The 26223-nt window shown below is 45.0% G+C and overlaps 1 long non-coding RNA gene across 1 annotated transcript; it reads left to right on the plus strand.

Annotated features, from left to right (window-relative positions):
* Positions 1 to 16855: 16855 nt before the first annotated feature.
* LOC142564095 (uncharacterized) lies at positions 16856 to 24410 on the plus strand. Its single transcript, XR_012824483.1, has 4 exons — positions 16856 to 17145; positions 18139 to 18243; positions 21363 to 21507; positions 24301 to 24410. It is a non-coding gene; the product is annotated as an uncharacterized LOC142564095 (long non-coding RNA).
* The last annotated feature ends 1813 nt before the right edge of the window (positions 24411 to 26223 follow it).

Here is a 26223-nt window from a genome sequence, read left to right on the forward strand (position 1 = left end):
AGCACCAATTTACTCTAAATATGGATACACAAATTATTCAATGGAACGTCAGAGGTCTTCTTAGAAACCTGGATGACGTACAAGAACTCATACACAAACACAATCCAAAAGTGCTGTGTTTACAGGAAACGCACCTAAAATCAAAACACACAAACTTTCTCCGACAGTACATAACTTATCGCAAAGATCGCGATGATGCTGTCGCATCATCGGGCGGTGTTGCCATTGTTATTCAGAAAGGTGTAGCGTGTCAACGTTTGCAGCTACAAACGCCCCTTGGAGCAGTGGCGATTCGTGCTGTTCTCCTAAACAAACTTATCACTGTGTGCTCGCTCTACATACCCCCACATTACAAATTAACTAAATATGAATTTCAGTCCTTCATAGATGAATTGCCAGAACCTTATATTGTTCTTGGCGATTTCAATGCACACAACTACCTGTGGGGCGACCCTCGTATAGATACGCGAGGACGACTTGTTGAACAATTCCTTTTCTCTTCTGGTGCGTGCATTCTGAATAAGAAAGAACCCACATTATTGTCTTGCCAACAAAACCTTTTCTTCAATTGATCTCAGCATAGTTTCTCCTTCTATTCTGCCTGAACTCGAATGGGAAGTTACAAAAAATCCTTACGAAAGCGACCACTTCCCCATACTGATCAGAACATCTAAAGAAAACGAATATCCTCCACAAGCTCCTAGGTGGAAGATTGACACAGCCGGCTGGGAGAAATTGCGGACTCTTTCTAGTATTTCATGGGATGACATGTCCTCGCGAGGAATTGATGCTGCTGTGGAGTATTTTACAGCCGTTATAATAGATGCCGCAAATAAATGCATATCACAAGTAAATGGCCTGTCGTGCAAACGGCGTGTCCCGCGGTGGAACGACGATTGTAGGATCGCACGTAAAAAACAGAACAAAGCGTGGGGGTTGCTACGCGCCTCTCCCGCTGCGGAGAATCTTGTTAACTTTCAGAAGGTAAAGTCCGAAGGCAGGCGAACCCGCCGACAGGCCAGAAGAGAAAGCTGGCAGAAGTTTTTATCGGGCATCAACTCGTACACAGATGAGGCCAAAGTCTGGAACAGGGTTATTAGGATAATAGGGCGACAAGCACAATCACCCCCTCTGCTAAACACACAAGGCGATACCCTGGAAGATCAGGCAGACTCACTTGGTGAGCACATCGAGAGCGCGTCGAGCTCAACCCATTTTTCTCAGTCCTTTCTCAAATATAAACAAACAGAAGAATGTAAGCCACTAATTAGACAATCCAGACAGAATGAACCCTATAACCGCCCTTTCAGTATTGCCGAGTTGAGAGCTACCTTGAACACATGCAAAAGCACTGCACCGAGACCTGACAGAGTCATGTATGACATGATCAGAAACTTACATACTGACACACAAATTACACTACTTACACTTTTCAACACTCTGTGGGCTGCTGGATACCTCCCATCTACATGCAAAGAGGCGATTGTGGTTCCTGTCCTGAAGCAAGGAAAAGACCCCTCCTTGGCAGCAAGTTATCGTCCGATAGCTCTAACAAATTGTTTGTGCAAGCTCTTTGAAAAAATGATTAATCACAGACTCATACACTTCCTTGAACTCAACAATATACTCGATCCCTATCAATGTGGCTTCAGACAATGGCGGTCAACAAACGATCATCTTGTGCGCATTGAAGGATACATTCGCGATGCCTTCGTGCACAAACAGTATTTCCTCTCCATATTCCTCGATATGGAGAAGGCATATGATACAACATGGCGCTACGGGATCTTGCGAGACTTGTCGGAAATGGGCATCTGTGGAAATATGTCGAATATAATTAAAAGCTATTTGTCCAGTCGCACCTTCTGCGTAAAAGTCGGCAATGCAGTGTTACGTCCCTTCACGCAGGAAACTGGTGTACCCCAGGGAGGCGTGCTCAGCTGCACTCTCTTTATCGTTAAGATGAACACACTACGTGCTTCACTGCCACCGGCCATTTTTTATTCCGTGTACGCAGACGATATACAAATAGGCTTCAAATCCTGCACCCTAACAGTATGCAAGAGACAGGTACAGCAAGGCTTGAACAATGTTTCCAAGTGGGCAGATGAAAACGGATTTAAGATCAACCCCCACAAAAGCTCTTGTGTTCTTTTTACTAGAAAGAGAGGCCTGGTTCCAGATCCTTGCGTTCAACTGTGTGGACATCAAATACCTATCAACAAAGAACACAAATTTTTAGGTATTATGCTAGACTCCAAGCTTACTTTTATACAGCACATTAAATATCCTTAAGAAAAATGCCTAAGGACAATGAACTTACTTAAAGTTCTATCCCACTCAACATGGGGTAGCGACAGGAAGTGCCTGATGAATGTTTATAAGAGCCTAATTCGATCACGATTGGACTATGGAGCTGTTGTATAAAACTCTGCCGCTCCGAGCGCACTAAAGATCCTAGATCCTGTCCACCATCTAGGTATCTGTTTAGCCACTGGCGCTTTCAGAACAAGCCCAATTGAAAGCTTATACGCGGAATCAAATGAATGGTCCCTCCATCTACAGAGAACTTACATCAGCCTTACATATTTCCTAGAAATACACTCCAATCATCAACATCCATGTTTTAACACTGTTAACGATATGACATGTACTACACTCTTCCATAACCGTCCCTCTGTAAGACAGCCTTTCTCGCTTCGTGTGAGGGAGCTTAGTAATGAAATGCGTGTCCCACTCCTCGAGCTTCGCCTAATGCATCCAACCAAGCTGTTACCGCCTTGGGAGTGGCAGCTGATAGAATGTGACATATCCTTTTTAGAAGTAACAAAACACGCACCAGAGATAGAAATCCGAATGCATTTTCTAGAACTCCAGCACAAGCACTCCTGCGCAGAGTTCTACACAGACGCTTCGAAGTCAAATGCCGGGGTGTCTTATGCTGCCTTCGGCCCATCCTTCTCAGAATCTGGTGTACTACATCCGGAAACAAGTATCTACACGGCCAAGGGCTACGCAGTATTATCTTCTGTAAATCATATCTGAAAATCAAAACTTCAAAAATCAGCGATATATACAGACTCCCTAAGCGTCGTGAAGGCCTTGATGTCACTCTATAGACACAAAAATCCAGTACTTAACGAACTGTACACCGTCTTGTGTAAAGCGTACAGACCTAACCAGCATATCATTATATGCTGGGTGCCTGGCCATAGGAGCATCGAAGGTGACGTTCTGGCGGACGAGATGGCCACATCAATCGCATCGCAAGCTGTTAACCCTACCACTGCGGTGCCTGTCACAGATCTGAGGCCTTTATTGCGAAGGAGATTTTGAGACCACTGGCAACGCATGTGGGACGCGGAAACGGATAATAAGCTCCATCTGATAAAACCGCAGTTAGGATTCTGGCCCTCTACTACAAAATCGCGCCGAACAGATGTCCTATTCTGTCGTCTCAGAATAGGACACACGTTCGGCACCCATAATTTTCTGCTCACTGGAACTGAGCCTCCAACCTGTGGCAGATGCGGGGAGACGCTGACCATACTCCACGTCCTCCTGGAGTGTCGCGAAGCCGAATCTGAGAGAAAGACATTTTCCGTTAGCATACCGGCAGCACATTCCCCTTCATCCTGTAATGTTACTCGGCCCAGAACCGCTCTTTCACACTAACGCAGTCCTACACTTCCTGAAAGATGTTGTGTTACATGTAATTAGCCCTATACGTTCATAGCGTCTCCTCCCTCCAGAGGATGCCGCTCTGAATGCTATTTCGTATAGCACATGCCTCTCGGCCCTTGCGTTTCAAGGGCTCTGGCGAGGCAGTAGTGCTCTTAGACAATTTTAGCATCTCGCATATTTTATATAATGCATCATTCCTTTTTAATGCATTTGAGTGGTCATAGTACATGTCATTAATCATTGCCATAATTTTATTGCGTGTAATTTTTATGCAATTTACACAAACTCTTTTAGGCCCCTTTACAGCCACGTCACATTAAATTCACAGAGCCCATCAGACCCCGACATATTCATTACCACTAGCATGGCGCTCTTTGGCCATACCTGGCCCTTGCGTCATTAAACCTCAAACATCATCATCATCTTCTGAGCTCCAATATGTACTCTTTCCGCCACCGTCTCCAGAAACCATCGGCCATGGCAGTCTGGTACTTCGAGCGTCGTGAGAGATGCATGCCACCACCAGGAATTTCGTCCGGCAGCAGGTGTGGAGGAAGGTTCGTCAACTTTCTTCCGACAAGGAAGTGCGCCAGCGACAGTGGTTCTGGCTCTTGAGCATCATCATATATTAAAGTGAAAGCGCGTGAGTTGATCACGGCCTCCACCTCATAAAGTACGGTGGTGAGTTCTTGGAAACTCAAGCTGCTCCGACCTAACACATTTCTCAGTGCTACTTTCACAGATCGCACCATCCACTGCCAGAATCCGCCCCACCGAGCTGCCCGTTCAACAATAAACTTCCATATGATCTGGTTTCCGGCGAAGTATGACTACTATTCCTCGACTTGCAACAGCATGAACATGGCCTTTAGATCCCCAGCTGCACGCTTGAATGTGAGCGCATTCTCCGAATACACCGTCGAGCAAATTCCACGGCGTGCCACAAAGCGTTTAAAGGCCACGAGGAAGGCCGCAGGCGACAGATCGCTGACGAGCTCAAGGTGGACGGCACATGTCACAGCACAGGTGAAAATAGCGATGTAGCATTTTCTGCTGTCGCGTGACTGTTGACAAATCAAGGGCCCTGTAAAATCGATGCCAACGATGTCGAACGGGTTTCCCTTTGCCACTCTGTCAGCATGGAGTCGTGCTACTGATTCCATAGCTGGAGCGCAACTTTGTGTCAGATGAGGCACTTTTTGTTTTTTACGGCCTGACGTCCTCGGATAATCCTATACGATTCTCCCAGCTGTGCTAGAGTATCGCGTACGCCCGTGTCCAGCATTTTCAAGTGTTCCTTCCGTATGAGCAGTGACGTGAGAGGGTGATTGCCAGGGAGAGCGATGAGATGCTTTGTCTGTTTGTTGCTATCACTGTATCGCAAGCATCCACCAACTCGCATATGACCCTCTTTGTCGAAGTACGGGTTGAAAGGCAAAGCAAGAGAGCTCTTGTGCAGCGGTCTTCGATTCTTCAGGTTTGAAATTTCGTCGCTGAATGCTTCTTGAGCTTTAGCCAACCAGTATCTTCCGGCGTCGATTACTTCTTCAGCTCGCAATGGGCCGACCGTCTTTCCTTCTGTGTTGTGGCAGTTGCCGTCCAAACGGCGGTCCCACGCGGTTACTCGCAAGACTCTGCTAAATGAACTATAATTATCAACATTGAAAATTGCCATGGATGACGACGATACTATGGGCGTCATCGTCACCTTTCGCTCTTCCATTTGGTACCCCCCAACCTTCGAGTTTCGCTCACTTATCGTTGGCCAACGCGTGTCATCCTCCTGAAGCCAACGGGGTCCTTTCCACCACAATTCGCTTTCCCGCAGCTCCGAGAATCCCGCGGGTGATTAGGTCAGCGGGGTTGTCTGAACCTGGGCAGTGTTTCCAATCCCTGGGATGTGTCAGCTCCTGCAACTCTGAGGCTCGATTTGCCACGAAGGGCTTCCATCTGGCAGCGTTTCCCTTGATCCAGCACATAGCTACTGTAGAGTCAGTCCAGAGGATGGTAGCAACGCTCTTCAGATCCAAGGCCTTGGCAACGTAGTGCCATAGTCGCGCGCCAACAAGGGCTCCCATAAGCTCCAATCGGGGTAGCAAGAGGCGTTTCAAAGGGGCCACTCTTGATTTTGCCATGGCCAAGCTGACGTTTATTAGTACGAACGGAGACTTGGACACGATATATGCGACAGCACCATAGGCCTTCGGGCTGGCGTCACAGAAAACATGCACCACTTTCCCCGTATCATCATTTCTAAAGTCTGCCGCTATCAGTCTTGGAATAGACACTCCTTCAATCCATGGAAGCTTCTTACACCAGCAGTCCCACTGAGGTTGAAATATTTCAGGCAAGGGATCGTCCCAACCAATTCCCAACTCCCACAACTTCTGGAACATTACGCATATTGTTGTGGGAGCAATAAATGCAAGCGGGTCGAATGTTCTTGCCGAGACATGCAGCACAAATCATTTGTTGTCGGCTCTTGCGGAGAGGAAGTCGCTGAGTCAAATTAGGTTGTCTTCAAAGTGGTCAGTTTGAGCATTCCAACCTACTCCCAATATCTTTGTAGCTGCAGCACGTCCAGCATCAGTGTTCGACATCCACTTGTGTAGCCGCATCCATGCTTGAGACAATATATCTTTTGATTCCTGGCACAAGATTTTATCCTTGTCAAGGCTGGCAACCCCAGTTACATGGTCGTCCACGTAAAGTTACTTGCGCAGGATACCCGCAGTCTCAGCACACTGTTCCGGCAGGCCTTCAAGATGTTGTTGCAACGTTGCAGCCAAGTGAAATGGGCTCGACGTGGCACCGAATGGCACGCAAGTCATCCAATAGGTCACTACAGCTGGAATTTCTTCCCCATTTGTTGGCGTTATAGGTTACAAGAGGAACTGCACCGCGTTCTGATCGCCCTTTGATAGCGATATTTGGAGAAAGGCCTTTTCGATATCCGCAACGATGGCGATGTTGTCAGTGCGGAAATTAATCAGCAGATCAATGAGCTCTGGGTTTAGGTGTGTGTCACTTTCCGAAACATTGTTCAGTGAGAGGCGATTTTTGGCACTTGATGATGCATCGAATACTACCCTCAGTTTTGTCGTCTCGTTTCGTGACGAACAACTGCTTGATGTGGCATATAGTACACCAGACCTTCCGACGTGCCGTAATCCTTGCTGGCTGGCTTTGCATAGTCCTTTTCTATGTAGTCTCTTATGCAGGTGTCGTATTCGCAAATCAACGAATCTCCTTTCAAGAGGCGCGTTGTCTGTGCCTTAAGACTCCTTGCGGCGCACTCGTAGTTGTCGCCAAGCTCGTAAAGCATCGAAATCTAAGGGAACGACACCTTATACCGGCCATTCTCATAGTTTACGGTTTCTTTGTAGTGCTGAAGGACGCGTCCTCGTGACGAACTGGCTCATGTTCCTTGATACCGGTGTCCTCGAGCTCCCAGAAAGACTTTAACTGTGCTGATCATCATCATCGTCATCATCATCATCATCATAATCAGCCTGGTTAAGCCCATTGAAGGGCAAAGGCCTCTCCCATACTTCTCCAACTACCCCGGTCATGTACTAATTGTGGCCATGTTGTCCCTACAAACTTAATCTCATCAGCCCACCTAACTTTCTGCCGCCCTCTGCTACGCTTCCCTTCCCTTGGAATCCATTCCGTAACTCTCAATGACCATCGGTTATCTTCCCTCCTCATTACGTGTACTGCCCATGCCCATTTCTTTTTCTTGATTTCAACTAAGATATCATTAGCTCGCGTTTGTTCCCTTACCCAATCTGCTCTTTTCTTATCCCTTAACGTTACACCTATCATTCTTCTTTCCATAGCTCGTTGCGTCGTCCTCAATTTAAGTAGAACCCTTTTCGTAAGCCTCCAGGTTTACGCCTAAGGAGCGGCGAGGCTCCCTCGAACGCTCCAGAAAGGGCAGAACACCCGTTACAGGGCCTCGAAAGAGCTCTGTAACCTAAGGCATCACCTCCGTTTCCATACACACAGCACTTACTTACTTTCAATATGGATACACAAATTATTCAATGGAACGTTAGAGGTCTTCTTAGGAACCTTGATGACGTGCAAGAGCTTATCCAAAAACACAATCCAAAAGTGCTGTGTCTACAGAAAACACACTTAAAACCACAACACACAAACTTTCTCCGACCGTGCGTCAAGTTCCGCAAAGATCGCGATGATGCTGTCGTATCATCAGGCGGTGTTCCCATTTTTATTCATAAAACTATTTCCGGTCAGCGTTTACAGCTACAAACGCCCCTTGAAGCAGTGGCGGTTCGAGCTGTTCTTCTAAATAAACTTGTCACCATTTGCTCGCTTTACGTACCGCCACACTACAATTTAAACAAACATGCATTTGAGTCCTTTATAGACGAATTGCCTGAACCTTACGTTGTTCTTGGCGACTTCAATGCGCACAGTTGCCTGTGGGGTGACTCTCGTATAGATGCGCGAGGTCGTCTTGTTGAACAGTTCCTTTTTTTCTTCTGGTGCGTGCCTTCTGAATAAGAAGAAACCCACTTATTACTGTCTTGCAAACAATACCTTTTCTTCAATTGATCTAAGCATAGCTTCCCCGTCCATACTGCCTGAATTCGAATGGGAAGTTACGAACAATCCTTACGGAAGCGACCACTTCGCCATACTATTAAGAACACTTAAAGAAAACGAATATCGTCCACAGGCTCCTAGGTGGAAGATTGACACAGCAGACTGGGAGAAATTCCGAAACTTCACTAGTATATCATAGGATGACACGTCCTCGTTAGAAATTGATGCTGCTGTGGATTATCTTACAGCATTCATAATAGATGCCGCATCAAAATGCATATCCGTCGTAAGTGGTTTGGCATGCAAACCACGTGTACCGTGGTGGAACGGCGAATGTAGGATCGCCCGTAAGAATCAGAACAAGGCGTGGGGGTCGGTACGCGCTTCTCCCACTGCAGAGAATCGTATCAACTTTAAAAAAGTAAAGTCCCAAGGCAGGCGAACCCGCCGACAGGCCAAAACAGAAAGTTCCCACAAGTTTCTATCGAGTATTAACTCGTTCAGAGATGAGGCCAAAGCCTGGAACAGGGTTAATAGGATTAGAGGGCGGGAAACATATTCACTCCCTCTGGTAAACACACAGGGCGATACACTGCAAGACCAGGCAGACTCACATGGGGCGTATTTTGAGAACGCGTCAAGTTCAACAAATTATTCACAATCCTTTCTCAAACACAAACAAATAGAAGAATCTAAGCCTTTCATCAGAAAATGTCCTCAGAATGAACCATACAACCGTCCTTTTAGTATTGCAGAGTTGAGAGCTGCCTTGAGCGCATGCAAGAGCTCTGCACCAGGATCGGACAGAATAATGTATGAAATGATCAAAAACGTACACAATGACACGCAAGTTACACTACTCGCACTTTTTAATACTATTTGGGCTGTGGGATACCTTCCAACCGCATGGAAACAAGCCATTGTGGTCCTTGTTTTGAAACAAGGCAAAGTCCCTTCCTCAGTGGCAAGTTACCGCCCGATAGCCCTGACAAGCTGCCTTTGTAAGGTATTTGAAAAAAATGATGAGTCGGCGACTAATTCGCTTCCTTGAACTGAGCAAAATGCTAGATTCCTATCAGTGTGGCTTTAGAGAAGGGCGGTCCACAACCGATCATCTTGTACGTATTCAAGGATATATTCGCGACGCTTTCGTACACAAACAGTTCTTCCTATCTATATTTCTCGATATGGAGAAGGCGTACGACACAACGTGGCGGTACGGAATCTTGCTAGACTTGTCGAGAATGGGCATCCGTGGCAATATGCTAAAACTGATAGAAAGTTACCTGTCCAACCGTACCTTCCGCGTGAAAGTCGGGAATGTACTATCACGTCCATTTATACAGGCGACTGGTGTACCCCAGGGAGGTGTGCTGAGCTGCACGCTCTTTATAGTTAAAATGACCACACTTCGCGCTTCATTATCACCAGCTATATTTTGTTCCGTGTACGTAGATGACATACAAATAGGTTTTAAATCATGTAACCTTATAGTGTGCGAAAGACAAGTGCAGCAGAGTTTGAACAAGATATCTAAGTGGGCAGACGAAAATGGATTTAAAGTCAACCCCCACAAAAGTTCATGTGTTCTCTTTACTAGAAAGAGAGGCCTGGTTCCAGACCCGTGCATGGAACTGGGTGGGCAACAAATACCTGTCAACAAAGAACATAAATTTCTAGGTGTAATACTTGACTCCAAGCTTACTTTCATCTCGCACATAAAATATCTCAAAACTAAATGTCTAAAAACTATGAACTTGCTAAATATGCTATCACACACAACATGGGGTAGCGACAGGAAATGTATAATGAATATCTATAATAGCCTCATTCAATCACGGTTAGACTATGGCGCCATAGCGTACAACTCTGCCGCCCCGAGTGCACTAAAGATGCTGGATCCCATCCACCACCTGGGTATCCATCCGGCCACAGGCGCATTCAGAACTAGCCCCATTCAAAGCTTGCATGTAGAATCGAATGAGTGGCCACTCAATCTGCAGAGATCTTACACCAGCTTCGCATATTTCCTAAAGTGCACTCTAAACCTGAACATCCGCGTTTTAACACTGTTAACGATGTGACCTGCACTACACTTATCTATAATCGTCTCTCTCTAAGAAAGCCTTTCTCGCTTCGAGTGAGGGAGCTTAGTGATGAGATACATGTCCCACTCCTCGAGCTTCGCCTAATGCATCCAACCAAGCTGTTACCGCCCTGGGAGTGGCAGGTCATAGAGTGTGACATATCCTTTTTAGAAGTAACAAAACACGCACCAGAGATCGAAATTCGAACTCATTTCCTAGAACTCCATCCCAAGCACTCCTGCGCAGAGTTCTACACAGACGCTTCGAAGTCTAATGCCGGGGTGTCGTATGCTGCCGTCGGCCCATCCTTCTCAGAATCCGATGTACTACATCCGGAAACAAGTATATTTACGGTCGAGGACTACGCATTACTGTCTGCTGTGAAGCATATAAGAAAATCAAAACTTCAAAAGGCAGAGATATATACAGACTCCCTAAGTGTCGTGAAGGCCCTGATGTCACTCTATATACACAAAAATCCAGTACTTATTGAACTATATTCCATCTTGTGTAAAGCGTACAGATCTAACCAGCATACCATTATATGCTGGGTGCCTGGCCGTAGGAGAATCAAGGGTAACGTTCTGGCGGACGAGATGGCCACGTCAATCGCATCGCAAGCTGTTAACCCTACCGCTGCGGTGCCTGTCACGGATCTCAGACCTTTCTTGCGAAGGAGATTGCGAGACCGCTGGCAACGTATGTGGGACGCGGAAACGGATAATAAGCTCCACCTGACAAAACCACAGTTAGGAACCTGGCCCTCTACTACAAAATCACGCCGAATAGATTCTGTCGGCGCGATTTCGTGTCCTATTCGACGTGTGCCCTATCCTGTCGTCTCAGAATAGGACACACGTTTGGCACCCATAATTTTCTACTCACCGGAAGTAAGCCTCCAACCTGTGGTAGATACCGGGAGAGGCTGACCGTACTCCACGTCCTCCTGGAGTGTCGGGAAGCCGAATCGGAGAGAAAGAGACATTTTTCATTAGCATACCGACAGCACATTCCTCTTCATCCCGCAATGTTTCTTGGTCCAGAACCGCTTTTTAATACAGACACAGTCCTAGGTTTCCTCAGAGATGTGGTCTTACATGTTATTAGTCCCATGCATTAGTAGCGCCTCCTCTCTCCACAGGATGCCACTGCGATAATTGTTTTGCATAGCACATGCCTCCAGGCACTTGTGTTTCAAGGGCTCTAAGGAGGCAGCAGTGCTCTAGCATTTCTTCTAATTTGATATATTTTACCTATCGTAAAATTCTATTTAAATGCATCTAAATGTTCATAGTACAAGTCATACGTCATCGCCATATCTTATTATACAGATCTTACGCACTTTAGAGCGTATATTTTAAGGCCCCTTTACAGCCACGTCACACCAACTTCATTTTAATCATAATTACACTGCAAACTCATTAGCACAGTCATGGCGCTCTTTGGCTATACCTGTCCCTTCCGCCAAAAAACCCCATACATCATCATCGTAAAGCATCGAAATCTAAGGGAACGACACCTTATACGGGCCATTCTCATAGTTGACGGTTTCTTTACAGTGCTGAAGGACGCGTCCTCGTGACGAACTGGCTCATGTTCCTTGATACCGACGTCCTCGATCTCCCAGAAAGACTTTAGCTGTGCTGATCATCATCATCAGCCTGGTTAAGCCCACTGCAGGGCAAAGGCCTCTCCCATACTTCTCCAACTACCCCGGTCATACACTAATTGTGGCCACGTTGTCCCTGCAAACTTCTTAATCTAATCCGCCCACCTAACTTTCTGCCGCCCTCTGCTACGCTTCCCTTCCCTTGGAATCCATTCCGTAACTCTCAATCACCATCGGTTATCTTCCCTCCTCATTACGTGTCCTGCCCATGTCCATTTCTTTTTCTTGATTTCAACTAAGATATCATTAACTCCCGTTTGTTCCCTTACCCAATCTGCTCTTTTCTTATCCCTTAACGTTACACTTATCATTCTTCTTTGCATAGCTGCTTGCGTCTTCCTCAATTTAAGTACAACCATTTCGTAAACCTCCAGGTTTCCGCCCCCTACTTGAGTACTGGTAAGACACAGCTGTTATAAACTTTTCTCTTGAGGGATAATGGCAACCTGCTGTTCATGATCTGAGAATGCCTGCAAAACGCACCCCAGCCCATTCTTATTCTTCTGATTATTTCAGTCTCATGATCTGGATCCGCAGTCACTACCTTTCCTAAGTAGATGTATTCCCTTAGCACTTCCAGTGCCTCATTACCTATCGTAAACTGCTGTTCTCTTCCGAGGCTGTTAAACATTAGTTTTCTGCAGATTAATTTTTAGACCCACCTTCCGGCTTTGCCTCTTCAGGTCAGTGAGCATGCATTGCAGTTCGTCCCCTGAGTTACTAAGCAAGGCAATATCATCAGCGAATCGCGTTACTTAGGTATTCTCCATTAACTCTTACCCCCAATTCTTCGCAATCCAGGTTTCTGAATACCTCCTGTAAACACGCAGTGAATAGCATTGGAGAGATCGTATCTCCCTGCCTGGCGCCTTTCTTTATTGGGATTTTGTTGCTTTCTTTATGGAGGACTACGGTGGCTGTGGAGCCGCTATAGATATCTTTCAGTATTTTTACATACGGCTCCTCTACACCCTGATTGCGCAATGCCTCCATGACTCCTGAGGTTACGACTGAACCAAACGCTTTCTCGTAATCAATGAAAGCTATATATAAGGGTTGGTTATATTCCGCACATATTTCTATCACCTGATTGATAGTGTGAATATGGTCTATTGTTGAGTAGCCTTTAATGAATCCTGCCTGGTCCTTTGGTTGAGGGAAGTCTAAGGTGTCCCTGATTCTATTTACAATTATCTTATTAAATACTTTGTAGGCAACGGACAGTAAGCTGATCGGTCTATAATTTTTCAAGTCTTTGGCGTCCCCTTTCTTATGGATTAGGATTATGTTAGCATTTTTACAAGATACCGGTACACTCGAAGTGATGAGGCACTGCGTGTACAGGGTGGCCAGTTTCTTTAAAACAACCTGCCCAGCATCCTTCAACAAATCTGCTGTTACCTGATCCTCCCCAGCTGCCTAGCTCCCAAGGCTTTCTTTACTTCTTCCGTCGTTACCTGTGGGATTTCGAATTCCTCTAGACTATTCTCTCTTCCATTGTCGTCGTGGGTGCTACTGATACTGTATAAATCTCTATAGAACTCCTCAGCCACTAGAACTATCTCGTCCATATTAGTAATGATATTACCGGCTTTGTCTCTTAACGCATACATATGATTCTTGCCAATTCCTAATTTCTTCTTGAATGCTTTTAGGCTTCCTCCGTTCGTGAGAGCATGTTCAATTCTATACATATTATACGTCCTTATGTCAGCTGTCTTACGCTTGTTGATTAACTTAGAAAGTTCTGCCAGTTCTATTCTAGCTGTAGGGCTAGAGGCTTTCATACATTGGCGTTTCTTGATCAGATCTTTCGTCTCCTGCGATAGCTTACTGGTATCCTGTCTAACGGAGTTACCACCGACTTCTATTGCACACTCCTTAATGATACCCACAAGATTGTCGTTCATTGCTTCAACGCTAAGGTCCTCTTCCTGAGTTACAGCGGAATACCTGTTCTGTAGCTTGATCTGGAATTCCTCTATTTTCCCTATTGCCGCTAACTCATTGATCGGCTTCTTATGTACCAGTTTCTTCCGTTCCCTCCTCATGTCAAGTCTAGGCTGTGCTGATATTTCCTTGTAAATTTGTTCACTCACTCCTATCCGCATCACGCCAGCAGCCGAGGAGTAGACTACTGTTGACTTCCTTGTGCGGACCTGGCTGGCCCTGGACTGTCCATCGGAACACAGTCTCCACTGCCATCAATTTGGAGCTGAGACGCTGAGTGGATACCGTGACAATTTCCCAATAATGATCAGCGCCTATCAAAAGGTCAATATTATCACTTTCGCCGCCCTGCGAGGCGTCTGCGACTAGGAAGAGAAATCTTGAGAGCTGAAGTAGAACAGAATTTGATGGAGTAGCCTTGATATCTGCGCAGATGCAAGGAACTTCCAGCGCTCCGACTCGCATCCCGTTTCCTTCGCATTATTTTCTAAGCCACAGCTCCACTCGACGCGTTTTGTGCTTGTGTTATGGCTGATTTCTCACCAAAGGCGAATATTTTAAGCTCCTCCCTATTGGAAAATCCTATTTAAATTCAAGCTGGGTTATACAGGTTTAAACTGGTTCTAACAGGGACCTGTTTAGCAACAAACAGGTATAAACAGGACCAGTTTACACATGAACAGGTTGGAACGGGGTCCCGTTTGGCATGCAAACAGGTATAAACTGGACCAGTTTACACACGAACCGGTCTGAACGGGGTCCCGTTTGGCATGCAAACAGGTATAAACTGGACCAGTTTACACACGAACCGGTCTGAACGGGGTCCCGTTTGGCATGCAAAGAGGTATAAACAGGACCAGTTCACACACGAACAGGTGTGAGCGGGGTCCCGTTTGGCATGCAAGCAGGTATAGGCATGACCAGTTCACGCAGAAATGGGTCTTAACAGGGGCCCTGTTTGCAACTAAACTGGCTTATACTGGACGCAGTGGCACCATATAGGGTCGCCTGTTTGTCACAAAAGCTGGTTTAATCTGGAGCTTTGTGGCAACCATACTGGATGGCATCATGCATACCAGTTTAATGCTTGAATAGAACTGGGGAGGAACTTTTTTATTGTTCGACATCCTGACAATTTAGCCCCTAGTGCTGAATTGGGGCCATTATCAAGCTCTACTGAAATTGCGTGACCACCTCGGAACATTCACAGACCAAACTGCGATATGCTAGCTACGAATTTCAATCCGATTCCCGGTCCTGGCCAGTTGAAAAAGACAACAGGAATTCCTGCTGCAAACACAGAAATTTCTGTTGTACGACAGATGTTCCTAACATTTCTGTAGTTGCGACAGACATTACTGACGTTACGACAGCAATTATGACGTCGCAACAGAAACATTCGGTCGCGACGGCCAAGAGTTCTGAAGTCGCAACAGAAGCACCTTCGGTCGCGGCCCTTTATATTAACATGTCAGCTTCGCATCGGTGGTGTACACTGTACTTTTCTCTTGCGCGGTATTCAATCGTGCTTCTCTGAAGCCGGCAATACTGATAGCACCGACACCAGTATTAAAGTCGACGTGGCCAATTGTTATAATTGTGCCGTGACGACGCGGCACCAGCCCCCCGCAACGCCCTACCGGCCTCCTCAAAATCGGCCGCTGATCAAAATCATACCATCTGCGGGAATGGCTGCGTATCCGCTTTGTTTTATTTGGTAAGATGGGGCCCACAAGCCTGTGGACTTACATGTGCGGTTACACTGAGACATTAGTTAATTCCCAGAAATATTCCCACAAGCTTATGCGAAGCGGAAAAGAAGTTTTGGATTGTTCCACAAAGTTGCGTGAAAAGCTGTCTCGCTCGGGTCTCATTAATCTGGTACAGCGCTGCCGTGAGAAGCCAGTATTCTGTCGGGATGAAGACTCACCCACGAGTGTTTATGTAGCTATATAGCATTGAACACGAATTATATGCGAGCTCAAAAGTGTAAAGAGCAAGAGACAACTGTCGGAATTAGCAGTAACAACCCTCAGTGTCCCCGGTCACCGTTGTCTACTTCTGAATTTCTTATCAAATATGGATATCGTTACAGCAAAATCGATGGTCTAGCACTCCACGATGTACCTGTCGATGGTAACACTTTTGCTCATCTAGAGATGCGGCAGTTGACGCGGTGAAGTGAAAGCGCATCTTGGCTTTTAAAATGTAAATGTAAACAGCAACCCAGACAGCGATTTACACTCTTGACATAGCTTAAACAATTCAATATCAACTATGTTTGGCGTGGTGCAGTGGTAAGATGCTTGTCTCGGGACCGGTAGATCCGAAGTTCGATTCCCAGCGTATGCGTTTTTTTGTCTACTTTTATTTTTTTTAATTTTTTTTTGTATTAATAATTTCACATATCCTTAAATTGGTCTCTGTCAATTTTTAATCAAATATTTATCAGGAACTACAGAATTTTCGACTACAGGACGTCACACTACAGAGAACAGAACGACAGTCACGACGTCCCAAAATACGACTGAAAATTTCCTGTTGTGTTTTTCAAGTGGGTGAGACGTCTATACGGCGTATACGCAGATTGCTGTCCTCTCTATTAAAAGCAACGTTGCTGAAACACGTCGTACAAGACGCTGTACGACTCGCATAACATCGATATACAACGCCGTCACCATCCATGAGATCACCGAAAGCACGGTGGCGGCCTACAGATGGCACCACAGGTAGCGCCGGTAAAGTTACAGGTGATATTATTTTGCCGTCTTCAGTTTGTCGCTACATATGAGTGCTGGCTGTGTATTGACGCCGTTCGATGTAGTTGTTTAATCGTGTGTACGCTGTGCCGAGAAAAATTGTGGTGCATCTTGTATGCATTGAGAATCACAAAACCCCTGGGACCGCGTAATGAAGCCCGCAGTATCCTTCGTGTGGTGCGCCGATGCCGAAGATATGACCCTTCGCGCTTCCTTTGTTCCGGGCTCATGAAAAGGATCTCATCCTCTGGCACTGTCGCATCGTATCGCACTGTACGGAAGAATTTGGTGAAAGTTGTGCTCTTACGTCCTGTAGTTGATCCGCAATTCAACAGTGTGTGCGCCGGAAGGACCGTTGGTGCAGTCGATTCCGCGGCACCTGTGACACTAAAAGGAGCGTTTTCCGAGTACGCCGAGAAAGGTAAGTCCGGCGCTTGCGCGCATTCTTCGTGTCTATGGTTCGTGAAGTGTGCGTTGTTGTACGTATCGCAAGATCCGTACAACAACCGAATCCGGATTTGTAAAGCAGCAAGAATTATAAATGTGCTTTTCAAATGGTTGTTCTTCATGTCGCAGTGCACATTTAGCAAAAAGTTCCATGGAAATTGCCCTAAAACGTATTCATGTTACCAACAGCTCTATCTGTGGTTTATTTACTTTCACCTATGAAGCACGCTAGCGCGGGTGGTTCTTTGATCTAAATGGGCACAAAAATTCAAGGAAAGAAAGTTACTGTTTGTGTACATAATTTTTCATTGAGAAATGGTATAGGCATTTCTAGAAGTAGTACGTCGATGTGTCGGTCTTCACAGCTAACAGCTGCGCGAGATAGCACCCGATTCCTTCGTTGACGCATGGCCAGATTTTTAGCTTGTATGGAAATTCTTCTGTTTATAGAGTGTCGTCAGATGACGTGTATTAGTGTCCTGTGTGTTTTCGTGTACTTGTAAAGGGTTCCGATCTTGCAGAGAAGCCGAAATTACATAAGCAATGCTTCTTTTTAATGGAAAAATCTTTCTCTTTTCTGTATTGTCTCTCCAGAAATAGAGGTGGTCTGTTGTAATTTTGAGCGCATCGTCCTTTGGGAGCAGTGCTTTGTTGCGCCGCATAAACAAATTAGGTTTTTGAACGCTTTTCATGTCCTACGGAATTTTTTGATAGTACAATTCACATTTCACGTTATACAGCTGTACGTTTGTGTGAACCTTTTCATAGTAGATTCATGTTTGCTACAGTTCGATTTACGTGTTATTTAACCGCCTGTGATGTTACCATCAGATATTTGCACAACCAGTTGCAGCTTCATGTAACTGGTTGTATGAGACTTTTATCAAAATATGACGTGATCTTTTTATATCACAAGTTTACAGTTTCAGCAGGGATTACAATAAATTGAGCATTTATTATTGTTTAGGGATGGCAAGATTTTGTGAACCAGAGGCACCTCCACATATGCACCTGCGGCACTTCTGCAGCCTCAACAGCACGGAAAAGTACCTGATGTGCATGCTGTGACAAGGTGTGTGCAAAGCAGTTGCTGCCACTTACACGAGCTGCAGATTTTGTTGGTATCATCCATGTTTGGAAACTCTCCTGAATTTTTCGTGGGTTTACAAATGTGGCCTCATTTTACAATTTTATGAATGTCACTTTAGAAAGACAACGAAGTTGTGTTGGTTAAGATGTTTTAAAGCTGTTGAGAGATTGACGGCATGACATTGTTAAAATGCATGTAAAAAATTAATTGCAATGGTACTTGTACTGCTTTATTATTAGCAATGCAATATCTCTAACGAGAACATCAGAGGGGCACTTGCTTTTGGGAAGTTTGGTCAGATAAATTCCTGAAGCAGCGTAAAGCTCTGTAATCTAAAAAAAACAATGTTGTCAGTTACTGGTTTCAAGCTCGCTGCTGCTTTTTGTGCTGCACGACAAGTTAAATAATGGTTGATAATGTGTGTGTGACGTAATAGTTCTGCGCAAACACACGAGGTGGAGAGAAGTAATTAATAAAGGGAAAATCAGACGTCCACCCGCTCGCACCATTTGCTACAAAGGAAACCCGTATGTGTTCCTCAAAAGGAAAGCCGCACAGTTGAAGAAAAATTCGTCCTGGTCCGGGACTCGAACCCGGGACTACCGCCTTTCCGAGGCAGCCACTCTACCATCTGAGATAACCAGGTGGCTAGCAGATGCCAGGGCGAAGTCGAATTAGTTGACAACACGAAGCAAAGGCAAGGGTTTGACGTAATATTTTTTCCCCTTTATTAATTACTTCTCTACACCTTGCGCGTTTCCGCAGAACTATTACGTCAGACCCTTGCCTTTGCTTCATGTTGTCGACAAATTCGACTTCGCCCGGCCATCTGCTAGCCGCCTGGTCATCTTAGATTGTAAAGCGGCTGTCCCGGAAAGGCGGTGGTCCCGGGTTTGACTCCCAGACCTGGACGATTTCTTTTTTTCATATGTGAGGCTTTCCTTTCGAGGAATCCCTACGGGTTTCTTTTGTAGCAATTGCTACGAGCGGGTAGATGTGTGATTTTCCCTTTATTAATAATGTGTGTGTGTATGCAACAATGGGGGTGCTGAGAGCAAGCTTTAAAATAATGTGTGCTATGTCCCCAACAAAGAATTTAGTGTCTGCAGCATTTTTACAAAATATTATGTTCACAGGTTGGCGGGTATGACATAATGTACAACAATAATGTACAACACTTTTGCTGTAGATACATTTTCATAACGTCCATTTTCTGTCTACTTGAATCGTATATTTAGAATTTGGCCCACCTGCAGTTTGATCAAGTTACATAGGTAGCCCCCTCTGAGTTAAATATAATTAGGGGCTATTGTAGATATGCATGATATACCTACTCACTGTATTGTGACAGATATTTTTAGGGACTGTGTTGTGAGGCATGCATATCCTTTTACCTGTATGTCTTGCTGCAGGTTGCCCGACAAAAGCATAAATGCTTCGCCCACCTTTATTATTATGCTTTCATGTAGAGTTCTAACATCTGTGCCCACATAGACTCCATGTTCTTAATTACATTTTTCTAAGTATTCACTGTTGTGCATTACATTATTGTGTTACATTACTGTGCATTACATGTTTTTCTTCGTTTTATTTTGGAGGGGGGTATTCATTTCTATAATAGTACAGAGAATAGAACTTCAAAACAAAAAGCCACGAAAGGTGGCTTAAAAGTGTATGAAGCTTGGAATTCTACATTCCTGCCCCTAAAGCGCTACCAGTAGTAAAACATTCCTAATTGTCTTTTTTATAAGCTAGCTGCCAGATACGTAGTCCCATTATGAGAGTATGTTATTTTTTCTTCTTTGGTCTGACTTGTTTTGTTGAATGTTCTCCTTGTTAGTTCAGAATTTGTAAGCCTCCAGGTTTCTACGGGGCAGAAACCTGGAGGCTTACGAAAAGGGTTCTACTCAAATTGAGGACGACGCAACGAGCTATGGAGAGAAGAATGATAGGTGTAACATTAAGGGATAAGAAAAGAGCAGATTGGGTGAGGGAACAAACGCGAGTTAATGACATCTTAGTTGAAATCAAGAAAAAGAAATGGGCATGGGCAGGACATGTAATGAGGAGGGAAGATAACCGATGGTCATTAAGGGTTACGGACTGGATTCCAAGGGAAGGGAAGCGTAGCAGGGGGCGGCAGAAAGTTAGGTGGGCGGATGAGCTTAAAAAGTTTGCAGGGACGGCATGGTGACAATTAGTACATGACCGGGCTTGTTGGAGAAGTATGGTAGAGGCCTTTGCCCTGCAGTGGGCGTAACCAGGCTGATGATGATGTTTTCTTGCCACCTCATGCAATACTCCAACTGGAGCCTATGAGCTATGTGTATAATAAATAAGTAAATTCCTAAAGCATGCAACAAACCATGCAGCATAGAATTTAAATGTTGCCAGTTTATAATGCTTCTCGAGTGCAGCGCATCATGGAGCTTAAGGCTGATCTCTTCAGATGTAAAAAAAATTGCAGGTTATGAAAATTTGGTCCTAGAAACTGCTGGTTACGCATGTCAGTCAGCCTGCTGCAGTGGTCACAAGTGAGAATGTAACCAAAAAGCTGGGCGTGCTCGGCCATTTTGCATATGGCACAGGATAAAGCTTCACCTCTGCTGTTGCTTCTCTAATAATAATGGCCTCCGAGTATACATGCCGAGTTATGCTTCTGGGGACACTTATTAGTTAACCTTATCAGGTAATACCATTAGACTTATGGGTGCTATAATGTTGCAGTGCCTGCAGGATGGCCAGCATTACAATACACATTAAAATTATTGTACAAGTCATGCAATGGTGTCGGGATTGGCCCACCAAGTGACAACCTTTAATTACACTATACCTGGGATCAGCCCAGCTCACTCAGTCAGTGAGACATCCATGCATAAGGGGAGGAGTATGGCAAATAGAGGGCGTTCGATTAATCTTTCTCACATAGATAGCTCATACATATAATCTTTCTTAAATTGGATGCTTTGTTGCTCAAAGTGAAGTTACTTATGGGCATAATGTCAGCATTTCGATCCTATTTATGCTTAACGAAAGTTGCTTTGTTCAGTGTCACTTTTTATATTGTTTCGCTTGTGATTCTAAGCTCACTTGTTTTATAGCTGCTATAGGTATGGCTGGACCTGGAGAAGAAGTGTAAGCAGACCATGCTATGTTGCTGATCTGCGCTGATCTCCACATCCAAGTTGGTCTCGCGACAGTTGGGCACCATTGTGCCTTGCTTCCTTGACAAGGTGATATAATATGGTGAGCTTGTACTTCAATATCGGTATTGAAAATTATGTTAAGGAAAAAAGACAAGGATTGGTCTTTATGATAGATACACTCATGTTCTTTCTTTAAGGTGTTCTTTTGGCACTGTTCTGCATGGACATATTTTTAGAGAATTATAACTCCTTTATTGCAAAGTGCCATGGCGCTAGTTTATGCGTTAAACTAGCACTCTTTCACCAAAAAAAGCCTTATTTAGCACACAATTCACAAGGAAAGAAAGGAGGCAACCCGACAGACTGCTACTAACAGTTCAGTATTATTGCTCGCACAGTGATATTGTGCAAAAGGTGAAAGGGGGAGAATAGATCTGAATACATGCTGTTCGCACGGAAACGAAAAGGACGCATCACATGGTGAGCGTGACACTTGTTTTACAATGATAAGAAGCAGTCTCACTGTCTAGTAATTCTCTGCATGGGGAGCTAGTGCTAGGTTCCTCGTCATACATATAAGAAAAGCATCAGATATCTCTCCAGCGCTTTTGTCTTTATATTTTGTCACGATCAAGCAGCTTTCAAACATAGGTGCATGTGCGCCGAGAGCAGTGCACTACCACTGCTAACTGACCCGCGCATCAAGTTTGCTTCGTCACGCTGCCAGTCATTTATACATTGGTCGGTTTATCCGATGTAGCCTCTACTGTACGAAATGGTATGTGATAGACACTGCACCTGTGTACTGTACAAGCTTTGTTACATGATTTTTTTCAGAGATAGTGATGCAGGCCTTTTCATTATTTACATGCCTACACAACAAACCAAGCATTATCTGTGCTTAGAAAGAATTGTAGGAAAATCCAGCATGAGGCAACTGTTCTCGGCAAGAAACAAACTTGATTCGTTGGTTTTCGTTCATTGGTGCGATCACACTAAGGCAGACAAGCTTGTAGGCTGTGCTTCTGCAATTTGTACAGCACACTGACAGCACTGATGTGGGCCTCATCTGTGGGCTGACTGATGGCACCTTCTACGGCGCAGACCACTTGTGTTGGGCGAGGCACCAATGTTGACGTTTGTTCCCTTGTGCAAAACAGCAGTCCTAGGTTTCGAGTAGTTGTAGGAAGACAAGGTAAACATAACTTCGATGGCTTGAGTGGGCTCATTTCTCTTGGGGCATCTAGCTTTTTTTCTTGCAACTGTGCAGAGGTGCTTCCCTAGAGTCGGCGTGAAAATGGCATGGAGTTGTGCATTCGGGAACTCCTGAACAATGATCTGCTGTAGTTAGGGCTTTGCGAAAATGCACTGTCTACCAATTGGTAGAAGGTGCATTATTCAGCCACTGATTTCCTGTTGGCATGCTTGCACTCATGCTGTCAGTAATTTCCTGGCTTGCCGAATTATCTTGAGGTCCCACGCTGATGATGCTACCGATGTCTTCATGTGCAGACTTTTCAGGATGAGGTTTTTTGCTTTGCAAATCTTGTTGAAAGGTAGGTGGTGCTTACGGGTAGCTATTCTAGATATTAGTGAAATGAATTGGCCCATCTTGCTTTGTCAAACATCGTCACGCCGACATCAGTTGCACAAACAAAAACCTGGCCTACTCGCAGCGTCGTGCACGAAGAAACAAACAAATCAGCTGCTGGATTGTCTTAACATGGCATACTAAGCTGAGACCGGAACTGCTGTAGCTACAAACCAGGCAGAAACGATGATGATGAGCAGGGATTTGCAGTAGCGCCACTTCGTGGGGCAGCAAGGTGGCTCCGTTCAAAACAAAAATGGCGTTCAGCAAGTAGAACCATGCAACGGTCAGAGTCGGTGCATGGTGCTCTCGATCAAGTTGGCTCAAGGAGTGTCCGAAAAATCAGACGAGAGGTTGCAAGGCGTCCGAACTTTCGGAAGTTGTTATACATTATGGTCCATGGGGAGAATGGCGGTGCCGTGAAGCAGACCGAGTAATCATGTTCGAATTTTCGGAGTCCGGAAAATCAGTCGGTGACTGTACCTATACCTATGTGTCTATGTATACCTAGGTGCAACAGTGTTTGCTATGATCTGTGCAAGAATTGCTGTTGCCCGTAGCTGCCCAACATGTCGGGTGTCAAATTGTAAAATACCTTGCAAAAGTGATCTACGGAAAAATAACGCTTCTGCTATATTTCGCTTTTACAAGAAATTTTGCGGCTGCTGGCACCTACCTTAAAAGGCTTTATATGGTATTCGCATGGCCAGGGCCTTCTACTTTTGTGAGTTTGCTTATCTCGAAATATACTCCGGTTTTTATAACTTCAAGTTGGCGGGATCCCTAGTCTCCTTTAACATGTACCCAATAGACCTAACATAGGGGTTTTGGCATTTCTCTGCCATCTAAATGCAGCCATTGTGGCCGGGATTCAATCCCATGCCCTCTGCCTGAGCAGCGCAATGTCAAAGCCAGTACACTACGGTATTTTGCTGGCAGAAGGGTTTAGTTTCTGAATAATTTATTATCTCAACCTGTCGGTGTTGTTTTTAAAGGTATTTCTTGTTTGTATTCTGTTGCTTCAATACTAGTAATTATTGTAAATCAAACGATGTGTCCATCTTTTTCCTATAACACTTGCTTCAATCGCCTGCTAATTATGACAGCTTATTCTCCCACAGTAATCCATGTTCCCTTGAAACATAGGCATTGCATGAAACCACATATTTTTCAATAAGATTTATTCATTATCTCCTATGACCGGAATGCTGAACCTTTCTTATCTGTGGGAACATAGGCAAATTTGCCTATGTGCCAACCTGTTGCATGAGTCAAGATAAATTATTGGCTTTACTTTTTCAGGTGCCCTGCTCGCTCTCACCCAAGCAACCCACTCCAGCGGTCTTCTCTCGGCAGACTGGATGCATCGAAATACCGTTAGAAGGTCCAATAAACAGTGCTTGGGACATTTATGACATGCTTTTACTTAAGCCGGAGGACTTCAGGCTTAATGAAAGCTCAAGTGGGTGTACAGAAATACCTACGTAAAATATACTTGTCTTTTTCACTTACAAGTACATGCCAATACTTTGCCTGACATTTTTCACCCCAAAATTACGCTTTACTGTGGATTTGTCAACAAACCATTACAGCAAAAAGGACGAGTACAAGTGATCGAACATATACTAAACTTGCAAGAATTACATTTGCATACTTGTAGTAAATAGGAAAATGAGGTACAGTCTTCTTCAGCGTGCATTTTCTTGTAGGTCATACATAGAGAACGTACTCGTGGGTCATACAAAACTTGTTCATGATATATCACATCAGTGTTGGTAGTGCTAATCAATTTATGCCGAAAATTGTGTTCATCTTCGTATCAAGCAATGTGCCAGGCAAACCTACATGTGAAAGTGGCATTCTTGTTGCAAACATAATGCAGATCTACTTCTCTTCAATGCTGATCGCAAATACACAAGTGTACAAAATAGGTTTAAAGAGTAAATTATATTAAGCAACATCAATCCATTCTGAAAGGACCTGGTATGAATGTAGTAAAATATAGGTCTGAACAGGGGCAAACAGGTCTGGGTTAGATAGGACGGGATTAAACGGGTCAGGATTGAACAGGATTTAAACGGGTCAGGATTAAACAGGATTTAAACGGGTCAGGTTTAAACAGGATTTAAACGGGTCAGGTTTAAACAGGAATAAACAGGATTTAAACAGGTCAGGACTGAACAGGATCAAACGGGGTCCCGTTCCATAACCCTATTTGATGAAACCCGTTTGAAAACAAATAGGATTTTCTAGTAGGGCTCTTCCCCCAGTAACCTTAACTGCAGCTTTTCGGATAAGTTGCAAAGGATGACGCTTCGCTGACTGCTACCATCGAGAAGCCTGACAAGTGTACGTTCATGTGGACGCTCTGTCCAAGCTCGCGCTGTTTGCAGGAGAAACTGCTGCTCTCCAGTGCACATCAAGTCATCTCCCGTGCCTAATGAGGACTTCAACACCGTGGCTTGCTCAATCACCGGTGACGAAGATGCATCCCTTTCATCAGTGTTGCGGCGTCTCCTGAAGTCAGGGTCGCACATTGTCGTTAAATGTCTGCCCTTGCAATGCGCACACCTGAGCCACTTAGCTTTGCGGCAATGTCTTGCCGCGTGCCCCCTTGTTGTGCACCGGAAATACCGATTGTCACGCTTCAGCACCTCTCTCTTATCCGCCACAGACATCTTGGCGTTGCAGTTGCCGGTCTCATTGCCGTTCGAATTACAAAATAGACATCCTGTTCTGTCCTTGATCGTGGTGTGCAGTGCCGCTGCAGTAGGCATGTTCGCCATTTTAATGTTGCTGTTGCGCCTTTCCTTTACCAATTCGGCACTATCGTTTCTCGGAGCTTCGGCCCGCTGTATGATCTCCCACGTCGCAACCTCCTTTCTCAAAAAATGCGAAAGCTCCTCCAGCTCACTTCCTTTGTTCGTAGCCCCATTTTTTCGTTGTTATTCCAGACGAAGGTCGGCAGGCACCACTCTCTTTATTACGGTTCCATAAGTGCCAACACTCACGCCTAAAGAAGTGAGGCTGCGTGCACCTGTCTCTACTTCGTCGACAAGGCTGCGCAGTTGACCGAGATTCCGTGAGTTACGCAATGGCTTGATGTTAAGTAGCCGTAACATGTGGTCTTCTATAATAACTTCCTTTCTGCCGAACCTCTCCTTTAATAGTGAGAGAGCAACATCGTAGTTGCCTTCCGACAAATCAAGTCCTGCTACCGCAGCC

This window comes from Dermacentor variabilis, chromosome 11 (genome assembly GCF_050947875.1).
Source record: "Dermacentor variabilis isolate Ectoservices chromosome 11, ASM5094787v1, whole genome shotgun sequence".
Classification (NCBI taxonomy): Eukaryota; Metazoa; Arthropoda; class Arachnida; order Ixodida; family Ixodidae; genus Dermacentor; species Dermacentor variabilis.